Source organism: Sipha flava, unplaced genomic scaffold (genome assembly GCF_003268045.1).
Source record: "Sipha flava isolate LNK unplaced genomic scaffold, YSA_version1 182_pilon_pilon, whole genome shotgun sequence".
In the NCBI taxonomy this organism is placed as follows: domain Eukaryota; kingdom Metazoa; phylum Arthropoda; class Insecta; order Hemiptera; family Aphididae; genus Sipha; species Sipha flava.
Window position 1 is genome coordinate 115327 of NW_020272252.1, and position 20048 is coordinate 135374.

General features: G+C 25.9%; 1 protein-coding gene and 1 pseudogene across 4 annotated transcripts in view; one reads left to right on the forward strand and one right to left on the reverse strand.

Annotated features, from left to right (window-relative positions):
* The window catches only part of LOC112680961 (dual oxidase maturation factor 1), a 48857-nt gene that overhangs the window by 5497 nt on the left and 23312 nt on the right, over positions 1-20048 (forward strand). For 2 of the 4 annotated variants that reach the window (XM_025551208.1, XM_025551209.1), the window contains one exon: positions 3069-3088. The exons of 1 other annotated variant lie outside the window; for it this stretch is intronic. The gene's annotated coding sequence lies outside the window, so the exon portion shown is untranslated. Of the gene's footprint in view, positions 1-3068; positions 3089-19085; positions 19652-20048 lie in introns of those variants that run through there. One more of the 4 variants, XM_025551207.1, reaches the window with a different exon arrangement.
* On the reverse strand, positions 15716-16601 carry LOC112680962 (annotated as a pseudogene).

Genomic DNA, 20048 nt, shown 5'->3' on the forward strand with positions numbered 1-20048 from the left:
TAAAAACTACTAAACTCACAATATAGTATTTATCTAATGAAAATATATATTGGTATTTGTTCAGCAAACTGTCTATATAATGCAGGTACCATTAAAACGAAAGTTTTATGGTGTTAAGAAAAAGAAATGTATTTTTGTCATACCAACAATGGTTTCTGAATAGAAGATATGAAGGACGCTTAGTACGCACCTACTTACATATATATTATAAAATCACACGATCTAATTTCTTCCCGATCGTTTTACTTTAACACGAATTAAATCGCTAACCGTTTCCTTTATGTGTCTCTGTCACGTTTTTCTATTTCATAAATCTCGATTAAAAGGTAATTGAGTTTGGATTAATAAAAAAAAAAAAGACATTACATCTGTTCTATCTTATGTACCTATATATATAAATTATTATTGTTATTATTATAACTACTATGAGTTTACTATGGTGCTTGGGGTCAGTCCTTCACCCGCCACCGACGAAGCGGCGACTCGAGCCGATGCGCGATACAACGATAATACTACTGCAGGAAATCTGGCTGACCTTGACGTTCCTTGTTCTATTATTAGTATGTATATATTATTATATATGTATATTTTTCACTTTTTACTTGTTTTTACACATACACACACACATACAAACAAGATAATATTCGTGACCAAGAAAGATGTTGTGAGATTTTGTGCAACAGTATAAGTTTCTTTTTATCAAAAAATCTAATACGCACACGCATTCATAAAATAACAGCCACTGCCAGGTCAGCATCACCGTAGTAATAGATATGGCTAAACATTATCTTGAGGGCAAAACTCTTTGCGATGACCCTAATCCTGTCATTATAACGCCAACCTGTCTTCAGTGATGCATTTGAACGTCGTCATGGCGTAACGGTCAATGAAAATAATCACTATAATATAATATGTAGACAGGCACCTATACATATCGCGCACCGTGTGTGTATACAAACTGTGGACACCACACTAATATTATATATATTATAATATACATGTAATCACTATTGATAATTACACTGAGATAACAGCGTAGTGTAATAATAATAATAACAAGCGTGAAACATGCTATTGTGCAAACGTACGTTTATTACGTCAAAATAAGTAAGTACATGACGAAAAAATAATATTGGTATTATAGAAGGAAAAATATTCGTTAAACCGTCTTCGTATAGGCGAATCGAAAAAATAGATACATAATTATTACGCGTTAAGCATTACAAAACTATACTACAAACATTTTGTTACTATATGTGCGCGTGATTAGCACACAACGAAGATGCGTGAGATAATATTTTATACTAATCGACCGTAAGCAATATCATATATATATATACATTTATGTATCTTGAAACTACGTAGATGAGATGTAGTGCGCGATTTTAGAACAATGTATAATAGTTTTTTAATCAAAATAATATAAAAATATGGTTTTTATCAATCTGAACACTCAACCTCATTCGAATTAATACAACAGTAGTTTATATGATATACTTTATATGTGGGATAAATTTAGTTTTGCACCACGTTTATTTTTATTTTTTATTTTTATGAATAACTAAGTAAAATATTTACCATGAAAATTGTATGTATGTTACAAGTACATAATAGAAAATATGATACATTTTAATATACAAATAACAAATGAAACAATAAAGGACCGAAGCCATCTAGTTAAGAACCCTCTGTGACATGAGTATATAAATATAACATAATAATTATTTATTATTATTATTTTTTTTAATTTTATGTCACTAAATATTTAAGAAAATCTTAACATCACAAAGAACTTAGTCCACGTGTCGGAGGAAGATGAAATATTAGGGGGGTAAAGTAGGAATGAGAAGTTTACAATAGAAGTTTGTGAAATGTTTTTTTTTCGCTAATTAATCTCCATTTTCTATTTTAAGGTTTTTGTGGAGAGAATTATTTGAGATGTAATAGTAGGAGCTGAAGTAATGATTCAAAGAGTGATGGATAGAAATGCTTACATGGTACGAATTTGAGTTTAGTACCTCTCCAAATTAGGATACCGTAGGTCCAAGTAGGTCTTAGTGGAGATTTATACATGGTTATTTTAAGATAAGTGGAGAGTTTTGAATTTATACCTATATTTTAAAATTGTTAATCGAGTATATAATCAAGATGTTATATTGAATAAATAAATTTAATCACTATCATCAAAAATATATATTACATTAATTGTAATGTTCTATATAATACTTTTTTCTACACACGCACAGGTGACGCATCTGATTGGTTAAACTGTACGACGTATGTGTATAAAGGGAAAGCAATATTTGTTGACTAGATATTAAAATACTGTTATAAACACTTGACAAGGTGTTGACTAACATATATAAATTATTGCTGATAACGCCATTATAATCATTATTTTACAGAGATCGTGTACGATCTCTTAACAAACACCATAATTTATTTTTTAATTAAATAGTAAGCATAAAATATTAATACATCAATAATAATTATAGTAGGTGGTCGATACCTCGCAATATTCGTGTCAATAAATTGTTTACACAGGGTGTTCCACGAAAATATTATACAACCATTGTGATACCTCCTGAAATAATGAAGATAATTTAATTATGTTTTTCTATGCTGCTTATTGAGATAGGGACTTCCAATATTCATATTTTGATTAGATTTTTTTTTTTTTAGTAAAAAATTTAAGAAAAAATACTTTATATTTAATCATTTTTCAAAAATAAAAAATTATGGGGTAAATAGAAATAAACAGTTTCAAACTGCTTCATTTTCAAAAGAATAAACTCTATAAAATGGTTTATTTTCAGGATTTTTGAAAATATTAAAATATAAAGTAGTTTTTTAATAATTTTATTAAAATATAAAAATTTAATTAAAATATAGATAACTAGATAGCCCTAAATCTGTTATAATTATATACCATTGTATAAAAAAAACAAAATTAGATTATCTTAAGAGATATCACAATAATTATTGGTTAATATTCGGGAAACTTTGTAAGTGTAACTATAGTATTAAAATTGAAATTTCATTGATTTGCATTAATTTTTTTTTTACAGGGGGTATTTTACAAGGATAGGTAAGTTAAAAACAAGTAAAAATAATTTTATGCTTTTAGATTGTACATATTTTTCTTATTTTTACTGTATTTGTTGACTTAAAAAGTATTATCTGTGTATATTTGAAAAATAATCAATTAAAATGTGCTTGATATATATATATATATATATATATATAATTACTTAATAATTATATAAATTAATAATTAATTTATATAATTGTATGAACAATTATTTTTAAAACAAAGTTATTTTAGAGAACTACCTCCAATCATATAGCAAAGCATAAAACAGTACCTAACTAGAAAAATTTTAAATATATTTTAAGTTATCTAAATATTATTTTTAATTATTTTCAAATTTCAACTTATATATATTAAAATAATTCTAAATTAATAAGCTTGTAAATATTTACTATGCTATGTAAGAATAAATAAATACTTATGATAATAAGATAGAACCACGATCATAAGCGCAACTAGACCTCTAAAACGTGAGGTGCTAAATCTGTGAATACCTCACAGAGCCGAGGGGAGCTTTGCCCCCCACCAACATCTAAACCCGCAATAATACATAACTATCAACACTTTAAAACACATACTCGTATAAAACACTTCACGTCTTCACATAAATAAAAAAAACAAATTTATAATATTTTTTATTATTACAATATCAGTAACATCTTAGTAAATTTTAATTTCTTAATTTTGTTGGTTGATAAATAGTATATTAATGAAACATTTTAAGACAACATCATTTTTCTGGGTTTCAGGCAATATTTATTCAAAATAGTTTTGGTGTTTAGCTGATTTAATAAATCTTTTTCAATATTCAACAAAGATAAATTGGTAAGCCTTTGCTAAAGCATGCTTGATCTTAGCCAGTTTTTTTTATCCACCACATTATCGAAAAACTTGATAATGAAATTGTAATTGAAATTTGCAAAAGTTTGTCTAAATTTGGAAAGGAATTTTTTTTCACTTTATCTTTCATATCTTCTAGTGTAAAGTTTGGTAGTAGATAATTATTAACAACCAGCATTTCAGCTTTTAATACATCAATCTTTACACTAAAAATACCCTATACAATTATAAATTATTGTTTAGTAATGATTAAAATTTACTTTTGAATTTATATTAACCTTATAATAATTGGTAAACTCTAGATTTCCACCATAGTTTTAACTCATCAACGTATCAATTGTACAAGTAATTGATAAGTTTTTCTCAGAAAATCTGTACTTAAGATTTGTAATCACAGTATCAATTATTGTAAAATATGTAGTATACTACAATATCCGCAATGTACCCATACCTTATTGTTAATCGTTCGACAATTATAGGAATATCCGAATATCCAAATATGGAATGAATTATAATGAATTATATTATATGATTTACGACCAAATAGTTATACATATTTTCAGGAAATTTTCCATAATTTAAAAACATAAAATTCATGATATTTCACTAAAATAATAATAGTTGGGTATAAAAAAGCAAGGGGGTGCTAAACTTTAACTTGGGGGTGCTAAAGACCATTTGCATCCCCTTAGTTGCGCCACTGAAATCGATAAAATATCATAGTTTTTATAATAATCGTATATTGTCCAATTTTAAACATTAAAATCGTAATTTCTGATCAAAGTAATCTTTATTTTTAAACTATGCGATAAAGTATTTTACGAGAATGTTCTTTATACGTTTCAACAATGAATTGCTGAGTTCTCAAATACTTAAGAAATTAATATAAATGTACTATACAATTGCTTCATTATAGAAAATAATATTATTCCGAAACCTAACCTAACCTAACTGTAAAATAAAACAATAGAAACAATAATAACTCTATTGTAAATTTATTGTTTGGATGATCCTTGAAATACGCATTGATGAGTTGTATGAAATCAAAGTAGATGGGTAAAGTTAATCTATAATTTAAAAATAATATTACTATTAATAATAGGATATGTAGTTATAAAATTGGTAGATTAATTGGTATTATTGGGTAGATAAAAAAAAAAATACACGTATTTGGTCTCTTCTTTTATGTAATGTATCATCACAAAATAATATTTTGCTAGTGAGATTCCAAAAAACGTGAGGTCCTGGACATATATCCAGTTCACCCCTCCTTTGCTTCGACCCTGATTTGGTTAATATATTTATATAATATATATATATATAAATATATTGAAACTACTTTACATAAATGACTATGAAGATGGAAATGTAAAACTATTATAAATTCTTTAGAAAATAATTTAGTTAGTGCATAAGTATTTCTACAAAAAAATGCACAAAAGATTATTTTTCAATATACGCATAGGTTATAGGTGTATTTACTATAAATGGGTTTAAAATGATTAAAGCACAATAAATATAAGTGCGTTTGAGTTTGTCATTGAAAAAATCCTTGTGTTTTTTTATTTTTACACATCAAATTACTCTCAATATATGACGAATAAACTTTTGTATAATAAAATATCGCTGTGGTGCTTTTTCTCAATATAACTAATCACGATGGTTTTATACTGCTGCCTGATATATAAAATCCTAGTTATTATTCGACCAAATGAATATTAACACATATATGAGTAAATAAAAAATATATATTTTTTATAAGGTAGATACAAGAACTCAAACACACAGAACTATGAAGGTCAGTATTACAATTTATGTCTTAAAACTACACTTTAACAATCTTAATATTTTACACATATCGTGTAAATGATATACATGAGTATAAGTACAGATGTATCATAAATTAGTAATAATCGAAGTATATCTAGTTTGTGAAAAATGTTTTGTTTACACAAAGTAAGAATTGAGGACGTAATTTTTAGGAAACAGCATTATATATATAATATCGATAGACTAAATATTACCACTATTGAACAAACGTAAATATATAGTATATGCTATTATTTTTTTAAATTAGTAAAATTTATTTTTAATCTACAATTGCTTAAAGTACTAATAGATGAATTTAAAAAATAATAATCGTAGACTACACAATTTGATTAAAATCTGGATTTAATACTTTTTATAGATAGTATAATTTTTTATATATTTTGTTTTTTTTATCACATACAAGCGTAATGTATAAAAATAATAAAACAATCTTAATCACGCTTTTTATAGGGAATCATACTTATAGTGCGCTCAATTTTGATGGAAATATTGTAAGTGTCTGTATTCATTATTTTCCATTTATTTATTATTTTAAGAAAGAAGGTAAAATTCAGTTTGTACAGTTTCATAAACTAGTCGAATTAACACTTATGGTCAAGTTCATATTTTTATTCCTATTAGTAACTAACTAGGAAAATAACTTTCGATGTTTTTATTTCTATGTAACTACAAAATAGCCATTCTTTGATATAAGTTATTACGAATATTTCAAAGTCTGAATATCTATACTTAATATATTAAAAATAAGTTTCTGTACCTAATTATAAATATTTAAAAAGGTGTCTGTAAATTTGTACCTAAAATACAATGTTTCAACATTTTTTTCAATTTATACTTAATATTGATTTTTATGTTATAGGGTTTAAACAATCTAAACAACGTGTTTTATATTGGCAAAAATAAATTTAGTATATTTAAATTAATAAATATTTATAACAAATTTAAAACAATCGATTATACAATGTTAAATAGGTTCGATCTTTTACAGAATAAAGACATTATTTAATTATTATGTAATAATTTTATGAAAAAAAAACACTGACTTACGTTTTATTAAAGTGAGATAATCAATTGATCTACTTTTATACTTACTATAAAAGTAGTATTCATTCAAAATATACGATAGAATAAACCTTTCAATATTGTTTGTAATTTAATATAATACTATGATTCTTGATAAGATATAAAATTAAAATATTGAGCACATCTACTACCGTGTATTGTGTGTTATATGATATTCATTATCCGTTATTAAGTCGTTTATTAAAATCAGTGATGACATGTGACGTTTAATGTGAAATTATTTATATAAAAAAAAGCTATTCTTCAATTCCATCTTTATGCGAATTAAACATCACGTGTCACCACTGATTTTAATGAACAACTTAATGATGTATAATGAATATCGGATAGCACACAGTATACCTTAGTAGATATGCATAATAACTAAATTTCGTACACAATCAAGAACTATAATATTATATTAAGTTACAAACAAAATTGTAAGGTTTATTTCAATGTAAACTGTGAACGAATAATATTTCCATAGTAAATATACAAGCAAATGAATCTAAGATTTTTTTATTACGATGTTCAAATTCTAAATTCTAAATCTTTGTAATAGGTACAACTTATTAAAAATAGTATAGTCATTTAATAAATATCACCATTTCTATCTAACATTGAAAGAATATTTGTTTGATAGTGACTATATAAAATATATTTGTTGTAATATTTCACATTTTTCAGTTATTGGATAATATATTAACATTTGAGCATCGTAAAAATATAAGTATATAAGTACATATGTAAGAAAAAATATAAAATATTAGTCATAAATAATTGATTATTAATACATAATTGCCTTTATGGTGTATTGAAATTGGTATCGAAAGGATATAATGAAAAATAATCATAATTCAGAAGTGTAATTGTTCGTACCTTTTGAAGTTTTAGTGAAGAATGACGAGTATATAGTGCGCAAAAGACTATCTTGCTAATAAATAGCTAATTATTCAACGTAACTATACGTGAAGGCTTCCTTTGTACCGAGATTGAATGTGATCGTATTTCGTTATCTTTTTTGCTGGAGGTTTTTCTGTTACTTTTAGACGTACGGCTCTTTGTTGGTTCACTTTAGTCTTTGTCATCAAATTGTTCTCCTTTTTCTCATTATTTCTTGCACTTTGTGATTTCAAATATTCGTTTTTCTCTTTTGTCCATGTTTGTTGGTATTCCATTGATATCAAAGATGACATGTTCGGTTTTTCACTTTTTGTCTGGTAAGATGGTATAAACTTTGGAACATTGGTGAAATCGGAAGCCACCAAATTGTCACGTCGTTTCAAGGAGACGGCTGGAACAAATTTTGTTTTTTTGATATACGCCATTATAGTTTTAAAAATATTATTTGAATGGAGACGGACTTAAAAATTAACAAGAATCACTAACAAGATTAAAATTAAGAACTTATAATTACAAATAAATAATTATCCGTAAAAATGTTTGTTAATAACTAAATCTGTTATTCGTTATTACTTTAGCAACGATAATCACGAAACTAATTCATGACGCGAGTGCATAATAATTGTTTTACCCAGTGAATTAAAAAGTCAGGTGACATAAAAATGTATTTTTTTTTTTTTTTTTTTTTTTTAATAATGTCCATTGAGAATAGAGTACAGCAATAATGAATTGTACAATTAAATTTAAATAAGAGTACAAGTATAATCAATTACAAATTATGAACGCATTCGCTACATAACAGTAAAGATGAAAATAATTTTAATAACATATTATTACTTTATAATATTCATATTAATAATTATCTGTAGTAAAATGTCAAAATACCCTGATTGTATTTGGAAGACCATTATCATTTTTTTTATAGCCAAGAAAATGGATAAATATACCTTTGTATAATAATTTACTATTTACGGTTTTTGTTTTTTGTCTTTGACTAATCGGTTTTTTCGTCTTCTTGGATGCATTTTATTAACATTTAACATTATGATACTATTGCCGATGATTAATGATTAAATATAAATGTATATTAGTAATATAATATTACAATTATAATGATTTGCTTTGTACTTATTAAAGACAGTTACTATTACCAGATTTAAATATTTCACATTTTTCCTAAATATTTTTTCTAGTATTTTCATATTATTATAATTTTATTCGAAAATATAAATATAGAAAAAACTTTCAGAATACTTAAAAAGTACATAACTTTTGAATCTACAAATTTATTGACTTTTTTACAGTAATTATTGTCGTTTTATTATTCGTATAAGTACATTATACATAATACTTATTGCAGTGGCGTAATTAGACATTATTTGCGGAGGAGGAGGTCTAACAATTTTACTTAGTATATTCTTTAAATATAATCATAGTAAAGGGCGATCATTGGGGAAGGCAAGATTGTGCACTTGCCCCACTCCCTTCTCTAGAAAAATAATATTGACATAAAATTGAATAAGTGTTACCCTTTTGAGAATATATAGCTCATAATTTTAAAAACAAAATTAGCTCCTTTTTAAAGTTTCACTTATGGGCACCCATGATCATAATTAAATTTATAATGAGCAGAATACTATAAAATATAAAATAAATAATAAGTTAAAACTAGGGCTGGGATTTTAATGCTATACAATTTCTCAAAAAATGCACTTAAAAAAATGCAAAAATAACTTAAAAAATCAAAAAATGTACTATAAAAATGCATTTAAATTATATTTATTACATCTTAAAAATTGGAAAAGAAATTTAAAATTATACTATAGTAGTGTATTTTTTTGTTTTTTTTTACTTTTAGCATTGTATGTTATCTCTAGTTTAGTTCTGTTATATTTCTATTTTCTTTCAAATTTTTTTGAATTCATAATAAAATTAAAAATCTTCAAAAAATATGAAAAACACAGGTCACAAAATCACATAAACGTCAATTGACATTTAACAATTGACAAGTTATGTGGATAATAGCTCCATTGGTCATTGTCTCGTTTCTCATTATTGATTACAACTATGATAGCTGTTAGTAATAATTTTTTTTTTATCAAATAGAAAAATACCTAATATCTATTTATACATTTTTGTAGTTCAATCGAACACGGGCCTATTGGTTATAATATTAAATATCGTATTATATTATTATGTCAAATTTTGCAGTCACTAATCACTATCATAACAGATACCTCCACAAAACGATAGTTTTTATTATGAACTACAACTTGTAGTCCGTAGTTATCTTAAAAGTTATACAATCTTCGAGTTAAAGGTCACAACAGACAAAATGTATTATATTTATTATGATTAATATGATAAATACGATAGCAAATAACTAATGGTATACATTTTAAAATACGTTTATAATATTAATACTATTTTATTTTAAGTTTTATTAAATTTAATTTGAATTGCGTTAAAAATGTAAACGATGAAATTTCAATGGGGGGTCCGGACCCGACCCCCCCCTGAGTACGTCTCTGACTTATTGTAAATCGTATGCATTTAAAATGTCATGTTATTATAATTGTAACAACAACATAACGTTGGCATTTTTACTCGTTATTATATTGTAGTATATAGATATTATGTATGAGAAACGGTTTGACAGAGATTTGTATAATGGTCATATTGTGTTTTATGCTCATCTTGCTGACCTTGCAGGTATTTGATCTGTTTGATTAAAGTAATCAATTGATGTAATTTAAATATGATGACAATAGCTTTTAAGTATAAATTATATAAGTTATGCTCTAATTGAGTCCTGGTGAATTGAACTTGTCCTGTATAATATTTTTTATGTCAGTAATGTAATTTATTACGTGGTGTTTTATAAAATTATAGATATAATATATTATATTTTATTTTCGTATTAACAAATAATACTTTAAAAAAATGTATGATAAAATCAGTTAAAAATGTATTAAATTATACGATCCAATAAGAAATATTTTGCAATAAACTTTGATTTTCACAAAATTATTAAAAAGTCTGAATTAGATTAATGTTAAATAATAATGATGTTCATTATTTATCTACGTGTATTATTTTAAAATTGGTTAGTTGGTTAATTGGTTATAATACTGATACTAAACAACTATATAAGAATAAAGTTTGTAATTATCATAGCTTTTGAATGTATGGGAAATAATGTTGTTACAATAAAAGATATTTGAGATTTCTAAAGTATAATACTATATTCATGTAACAGTACTTCCCGCGTGTACTTAGTGAGTGATTATGCTGTATAACGTCTTAACGACCTTGTTCCCGCTCAATGTTCAGTACCTACGACTCTACCGTCGCATCATGTTTCATCATTTTACGACCTTAAGCAAATAATTGTATCATTTTTAAATATTAAACAAAAAAATAATATATAAGTTGAGTAACAGTTACAGCAACATGTGTTTTTAAATTAGTTATGTGGGAATATTTTCATTGTTGTCAGTATTGAAATGCACTGATATAATAAAAAAAATTTAAAAAATACATATACTATCAAGATTAATTAATCTGTCAATCAGTATACAGAGAAGGACTTGGATTAACCAAGACAAATTTTTGATAAAGATTTTATGATAATATGTGAATCAATAAATAGTTCAAGTCTGTTCGGGCCGTTTCACTTTTTATTTTAGTATTTCTTAAATATTAATGTTAGTCCTAAGAGGAAAGTTCATCAATGTTGTGACCAATAACCAATGTTATTAATAAAATATTTTTAACTATTTATTATTTTTAATAATGTTTACTATACAATATTTTATGTTTTTGTTCATACAGGTAGGTTAGGTATAATATACGAATACTATAATGTTATCTACGTCATGATAGAATGTAATAACACTTCTTTACAATAGAAACAATGATTTATATTATATTATTTTTATATTATGGGTGAATTAATTAAAAATTGGATTAATGTTACCAAAGCTAAATTATAGTTGAATGATTTATGATTTATTAGTCATTTATTTTCAAAAAATGTTATATACCTAAGGACCCAAGAGCATAGTACCATAGCATGGTATTAGAAGGTTTTCATTCCGTCAGTATTAAAAATTAACTCAGATAGGACAGTGTAATTTTACTGTATTCGATTTGAATAAAAAACGATTCTGAGCGGACGAGGGAATCTTTTTTATAACATTTTATTCGTTTCTATGATGATAAACAAAGCGTATTAAGAACAGCTTAAGAATGATTTATATAAATAGGTAATTTATATAATTACCTATAATTATAATTTATAATTAGGAAATATCATAAAATGAAAAATAATATAAAATATAAGAAAAAGCTTAAAAGTCGCTCAAATATTTTGAAAATTTTACCATGTCTAGGTAAGGATAATATAAGTAAATAACCCAAATTTAAAGTTTTTATGAATGTTTTTAACCGAATTATAACAAAAAACTGCTAAAATTAAAATGACAATACAACATTTAGACAGGTAAAAATGAAATTCGCGAAACCATCATCTCTTATAAAATAATACTAAAATTGTTGGAACCTTAATATATATAAGTACATTAAAGTTCTAACAGTTTTAATAATTTTAATTTAAAATTTAAAATTAGTCTAAAATTTTACATATGATTACTAAATAATAAAATATATATATTTTATAAAGTTAAATGATCTTGAATATTATGGGTTTTTACCCTATAATATATTATCACTACAATAAAAAGTTAAATATAATAAGATGTATACGTATATTATATGTTTTCATTACAAAGGGTTTAAACACAGGTTATATGAATATAATATTCACACGTATTCAACATAGACTATGTTGAGTATATAAATCATACATTGTTATAATCGAATACTACTCAGTCAAGTAATATAATTAAATATTGTCTTTTCATATTTTCTTGTGAAATTGATAATTTTAACGTTAATAGAAAATCTATATACAAGAATTCATGAAAAATGATCTTGGTAGGTATTTGGCAAAGTTATTGTGTAGTTAATATTCCTAACATAACAGTCAACCTCTTAAGAATATTTAAATTATTCCTTATGTTTGAATAATAATAATTATAATAATAATGATAATATTTTCAATAATTTTCAGATTTATCACTGATTTTAATTTTAGTTTTTTTAATCGTGTATTTTTGTCTGTAATTATTTACCAAAATAAATCGTTATAATTGGCACTATATTTTTAGGAAATTTTTTACTTTAAATATAATGGTCACATTTTAGTTAATGAAACTAAATTCTTAAGAACTACTGTATTTAAGAATATTATTTAACTAAATAAATTAGAATTAGATTTTTTTTTTGCTTTAATTGGATTAGGTTGAATGTTTGTGTCTAAAATAAATCCATATAAATTCATCATTCATTTTATACTACGATGTCCGTTTAATAATATTGCTTTTCATTATTTGTTAGTGTTGTTAGTGTTGACGTATTGTGTTATTGGGTTTTCACACTTTTACTTTGGGGTTTATACGTCTAATATATATAAAAAGATATTTAGTTTTTATGCATGAAATCAATGTCAAAATTATTTATTGAAAAACTATATCAAAATTACTTTTTATTTAATAAAAAAAATAATTATTAGTACATGGGTATTCATACTTATACTTTGGAAATTACGCAATTTACATTTATATAGGTAATATTAATCATCAGGTTTATAAAATCAATGTAAATTTAAATGAATAACACAAAAGATATTAACTAAGAATTAACATTTAATTCGTATTTTTTTTATAATATAAACGTTGGAACGATCTGAATTGTTTTATGCATATTATGTATAAAACAAATCAGATCGTTCCAACCTTTTTTATTCATTAAATTATTATGTTTTTAATAAAATATTATGAATATTATTAAACATGCAATTACGTATATTTTTTTTAATTTGAAGCTAAAATACAATTAATATACAATGCGTCATTAATATATTTGATTGTGATTTTTTGTTTAATTTTTTTTAAATCCTTTAACATTTATCTAATACATTATAATGGGCCTTATTGTAATTAGAATTTTAAAAAATATTAAGAATTCGAATTTAATGGTATAATTCTAAAATAAATTAGATATTTGTTTATGATATTAAAGTATACTTAGTCAATATTTTAAACTAAATTTATGGAGAAACTCTTTCAATATTTATACCATTATAGGTTTATTATAATTCGGTGTCCATGCGTCTAATATTAATGGATAATAATCGTGACCAATTGACAAAACCGTGTCTCCATTTGAGTCTCTTCTGAGCTGAATTCTTTTTACATTAATGTTTGGGTGATAAATGTATTTTATTTAAAAATGCATTCTCGAATTCTTCTGTTAATCTTAAGTTTTTCAAGGACCATTTTAGATTTGAAATATATTTAAAAACAGATATTAATATTTTACAATATTAATTTAATTATATTATTTATTTTTTATTAAGTATGACTTTTCAATATTTCGATATTTCAATATTTCAAGTGAAAGATAAAATAATCACATTTTCAAATTAATATTAATTAATACTATTATTCAGTACTTACACATCAAGTGTAACTATATATTAAAACAAGTATGAAACAAAAAAATGGAGTTAATTTATTAATTATGAGGGACGGTTTTTATAGTATAAACAAATGGATTACGTGTGTAGCGTACAGCTGTATAATAGCTATAAAAGTTCGTAAGTTGAATTCGAACAGAAAACGCTTCAACAACTAACAGTTTCAAAAGTAAATCAATTCATGTAATCATAATTACATTTTATATTAATTAATTGTAGATATTTTATATTTTTCAAAAATATATATTAATGCTGAACTTATATTTTTGTTATTATTAATTATTATTATAAAAAAAATTTAAATTTATAATATATCAGAGTTATAGTAAAAGATGAAATGCACACAAAATTATTAGGGGTGCTTACATATAGAACAAACTAAAGATAATCTTATGAAAATAAAATTATACGTAGTTTTATCACGGAGTTTGAAATGAAAGTTTTAAAATTCTAGATACTGAATACCCTTAGCATATTTTATACCTTTTGAGGTTATTAAAGGAAATATAAAAATTATAATATATTTATTTAATAATTTTAATTTTATAATATTATAAATTATTATAAAAATATGCAAGGCTGGGCAAGTTAATGATATTTTTTAGCTTAGTTAAGTTAATTGAGTTCATGTTCAATTAAGTTAACAATTAAGTTAATGCACATGAGAATTACATCAATTAAGTTAAAAAATATCGTTAACTCAACTTAATTTCAATTAATAAGTTAAGTTAATTACAAAAAAAAAAATTATTTAAATTAAGCACTGATATAAGCGATATATATATATATTAGGGTGGTCCTTAGTTATAGAGGTTAAAAAAAAAATTGAAAAATTTATACTCGTGGGCTCGAAATTTTGTTTGGTATATTGACAAGATAATTTTGGTAAAATTTGAATTTGATAAGTCAACCCCTTCACGTGCCTCAAAGGGGTTGTATGCTAAGGGGGTGAATTATACATTTTCACCTGTAATGTCTTAAATTCTAAATTTAGACAATATATGTATAGGACTATTTTTATATTAATAAATATTTACTACAAAAAAGGTATCTTATAAATTTTTTGTAAAATTAATACTTTTTCGTAAAATTAAGAAAAACCAGTCAAAGTCAATATTTTTGGAAAATGGTTCGTTTTTTAGTTATTTATCTGTATTTCCTTAAATTTTATAGCTACACAAAAATTGTAAATTAGCAGTATTATTCCACACAATATTATCTATAAATAAGAAGTTTTCATTTTTTTTGGTACATTAACCCTTTTGTAAATAATCAAGAAAAACCTTAAAAATATAGGTTTTTACAACTTTTTATTTATTAAAATATGTTAATTTTTTAAATGTTGTATTCATGTTACACAATATATTAATCAAATTTAATTTTAAGTTTATTCATTAAATATTAAAAAATAATATTAATGATGTATTATTAATAGGCATAAGTTTTCTTTAAAATCTCACGGCTAAACCCTGGATATTGTTGGCGATATTCTTGAACAACTTAAAAAAGTTACATGTATTTATATTATTTGATAAAGGTAAAATATCACAAGATTATATAAATATTTCATACTTGTAAAATAAATTGTTTTTGATCTTCATTTTTAGTGAATTTTTCATTATATTCCTACATCAATTTTATCCCACGTTCAGCTGTATCGTTAACGTCTTTTAGTGCAGATAATATTTCTTTAGCTTGTATATACTCATCCAAGGCTTTCCATGTGCTTGGATCTTCTCGTAAAAAGTTAAAAGATATTTTAAATCGTTGAAATAATTTCCATGATTTATTATTAAGCAGGGCAAATGGAAGATCTTGATTAACAAAATTTGATACATCGTCAAATTGTACGTTAATTTTTTTATTTGAACCTTCATTTTCTTCTTCGTTTATATTTTCTTCGTATCCTTGCAAAATTTTATTTGCCATTCGATGTTTAGTATTGTAGTCAACTCGGTCATCAAATAATGAAAACACAGCACATTCTTCATTCAAATACCACAAGTGGTTTATGAATTTTTTTAAAGCAACTTCTCCCAATTTATTATTGTTATAATTCAATAACTTTTTTAAAAACATAATATCATTTATAGGAGCGGTAATAATATCTGGAGCCGAAATCCATACTTGAATATAACATTCAACTATAAAACTACATATATCTTCCAGTGACTTTTTTTCTTTTGTTGAAATTTGAAATTGATCACAAAACATTAAAATTTTAAGACAGTATATAGCTTTTGACATCCATCGAGCTAAGTGATAAGCACCTGGCTGACGAATTCGTATACCATTTGTATGTAAATACATTTTATATATATTTATATATAAATATTAACAATTTACAACAAATCTTATTTAACCTTAACGATAATGAAAAGGCAGAAAAATCTTATTAGACTCTAATTAGAGTAGAAAAATATACATTTATTTATTGGGATTGTTTTTAAGCACTCAAATGTCAAATTTATGGTAGTTTATGTATCATTTGTTTTTATTAATCTTTCATAAAAATCACACACGATAAATGTAATTTAAAAAAATATTCTTTTTAATATTCAATAACAGTATGAAAACTAAAAATAATTACTGCAGCTGAAAGTGTAACTATAAAATTATACAGGCAATAAATATATATCGTTGATACAAAACATTAAAATAAATATATAATATTATTTAACTTTATTAAAATCTAAGCAAATAAAACAATATAATGGACAGGTTAATTAAAATACTTACTGAATCTCAATAAAAGAGTCAGCTCAAAATGTTGATCAGCTATTAAATTTCTTCTCTTATTCAGTAATATATAATATATAAATCTTATTTAATAATATCATAGATTATGGAATAATTCTAATAATATTAGAGTACAATTATTATTAAGAATTATTTAGTCAATGATACCATGTACCTATTTTTATAATTTAGATTTACGGCCACTTTTCAGAACAATGGTAATGTAATTTATGGGTAGCATGGCTAACATGGCTATTTTAACTCAATAGTCTGATGATGGTTGAGTACTTCTCCCGAGACCGGTGGGACCACAATTAATTGACCATTAATTAATAATAGTTAATACCGAGATAAATATTATGGTCTCATCTAAAAATTCGTCGACATTTTTATTTTTATATTTTTCTAAATTCCATGAACTTGTTATCGAATGTTGTATTTTACAAAAATATTTTTCTGGTCTTGAAAATCAAAATTAACTTAATTGGGATAAATTAAAAAATAATACATTAATCTTAAGTTAATTTGTAAAGAAATGAGTTATGTTAATTAGTTAAGTTAATTTATCAGTAATGAGATAAGTTAAGTTAATCAGTTAAATTAACTTAACTTTTAACTTATTTACTCGTTAATGCCTAGGCTTGACAATATGGTATCCAAGTTCCAACGAAGGCATTAGTATTTGGTGCATAATAGGTATTAGACATTTAAGTAATTATAATTCATATTTTAAATTGATAACGTTTACGTACATTTAGTAAATTACTTTAAGTTATTCGTTTTTTATTAGGCATTTAAATGAATAATGTAATCTTTAATTTTTAACTATATTTAATAATAAAAAGCGTAAGCTTTATATAAAAAAAAAGAGAAAAAAGTGGCGAGAAATTACTTGTTACAGTTTAGTACTAATAAACTGTAAGTGATATTCTTTTAACGATGTTCATAGACTAGTCATATTTATTTATTGACGTGTATCGTTTACGTGGTATATTTTCAATAATATAGGTTGGTCATTGTAGAGTAAAAAAAATCAATTTAACTATACTGTTGTACTGAACAGTACAACGAGCGTACAGAATTTTCTATTTCAGTAATACAAATATCCATGTATTACATATTATGATGATCTGTGATTGACGGTCCGTCGATATAAAATGCATAATAATAACGTATGTGTACAGTAAGTAGACAACTAGTAAATTTTTATTGTAATAACCTGGACAATCGAAGTAGTCGGATCGCGCGAAATATTCCATTCAACAACAATAATAACAATAATACGATATAAACGATAGGTGGCACTCGCTCGATCGAGTATTGCAGGAATGCAACGACTTTCAAAACGTGTGCGCGGGAGAGACACGTATAAAATATAATATGCACTTGACTGTTGCACGCTTACTTCCTGATGCCGGGCGGAGGCATTTCCTCGTTGGTGGTACGACGGAAAATAATGGCAATCATTAGTTTTTCGAATCGTTAAGATCGAATTAATAAATCGTAAACTACCCATAATGTATACACGCGCAGTGGGTAAACTTAATATATTATTACGCGCGCGCGCGCGCACACACGGACACAGGCCAAGTCCGGTCGACCTTGCTCGCGACGTAAAGGTACGACTTAACGTCGTTTGTACTTATGTGTGTAGATAGTGCGGTGGTGCGCAAATATTACGACGATAATGGACAATAAGAATAATAGTATTAAATAATAATGTACGAGATATTCGCCTGTAGGCGACGACAACAGTGCAACCAGCGGCGGTTCCGGTGAAAGCTCGGAAGTGTGCGGTACGGTGACGAACGATTTTTTTCTGTGAACACCGAACATATCATTGACGAGTTGTGTATTCGGATCGTATTTACTTATTTTTTATTTCTCTCGCACATTAGAGGCCAACGTCGGCGACCTTGCGCGGCCTCATCCCACTCCAAAAAGATTGTTTCTGAATATCCGCCCGCCGCCGACGCCGCGCCACACATATTGTTTAGCGGTCTCGTCCGCTGCCACCGTCGTCGTTTAGTATATTTATAGGTAGTCTACTGCACTACTACCAGACTACAACCATTATCGTCGTCGTCGTCGTTATTATTATTATTATTATTATTATTATTATCGTTATTGTTCCTGTCACGCACGCGACCGCCGCCGACGTTGACCACGCGCTGCACAGTACGTATCAGTTGCTGCAGCCAGTATCCGTTCGGTTACCGATTTGAACGCGCACGCGCGATAGTGTCCACCGCATCGCCACCGATTCGTTATTTCATAACTTATCGTTCATTTTTTTTCACCTCCGCCCGAATATGTATCAGCACACCCGACTCGCGCAGTGAATCCTTGCTATTCGGTAATCCGCCAGTTCAACCGAGTGCCGTGCGTGCGTCTCCATTTGACGATAGACGAGATGTGCGGCTTGTAATATTAATCACAATAAATCGTGTACCGCGGAAAATAAGATCAACAGATTTTCCGGACCGGCCGACCACATGATACGTGCCCACGTCGTACCTACATAACCGGTGAAAACATAAACGTTCTTGCTATCTTTCGTACACGTTAAATCGCCCCAACATCAGGTTTGTAGTGCGCCAACATTTTGTTTTGAATAGATTTTTTTATTTTTCGTTATAAAATATCAACCTACACTCTATCGCGTAATACGCACTTGGGTTTAATGGTGGAGGGGGGAGGTGTTTAGGCGAAGAACTATTTTATGTGGATTCAAAATTAATGACCTATTACATTATATTATTATTCCTTTTTCTCCGCGGTCCACAATAAAATTTCAAACACTTATCTCCAGAAACTTAGATTGATTTAATTTGAAATATTTACACTTGGCGCTTGGTCAATACTTGACGGATAAATAAGTGTACATACTAAAAAGTACGTCCCTACAATATTTCATGCCAGTCAGGGGTGTATTTTAGGGGGAACGAAGCGGTGATCGCCCTTCCCCCTTTGAATCCGTAT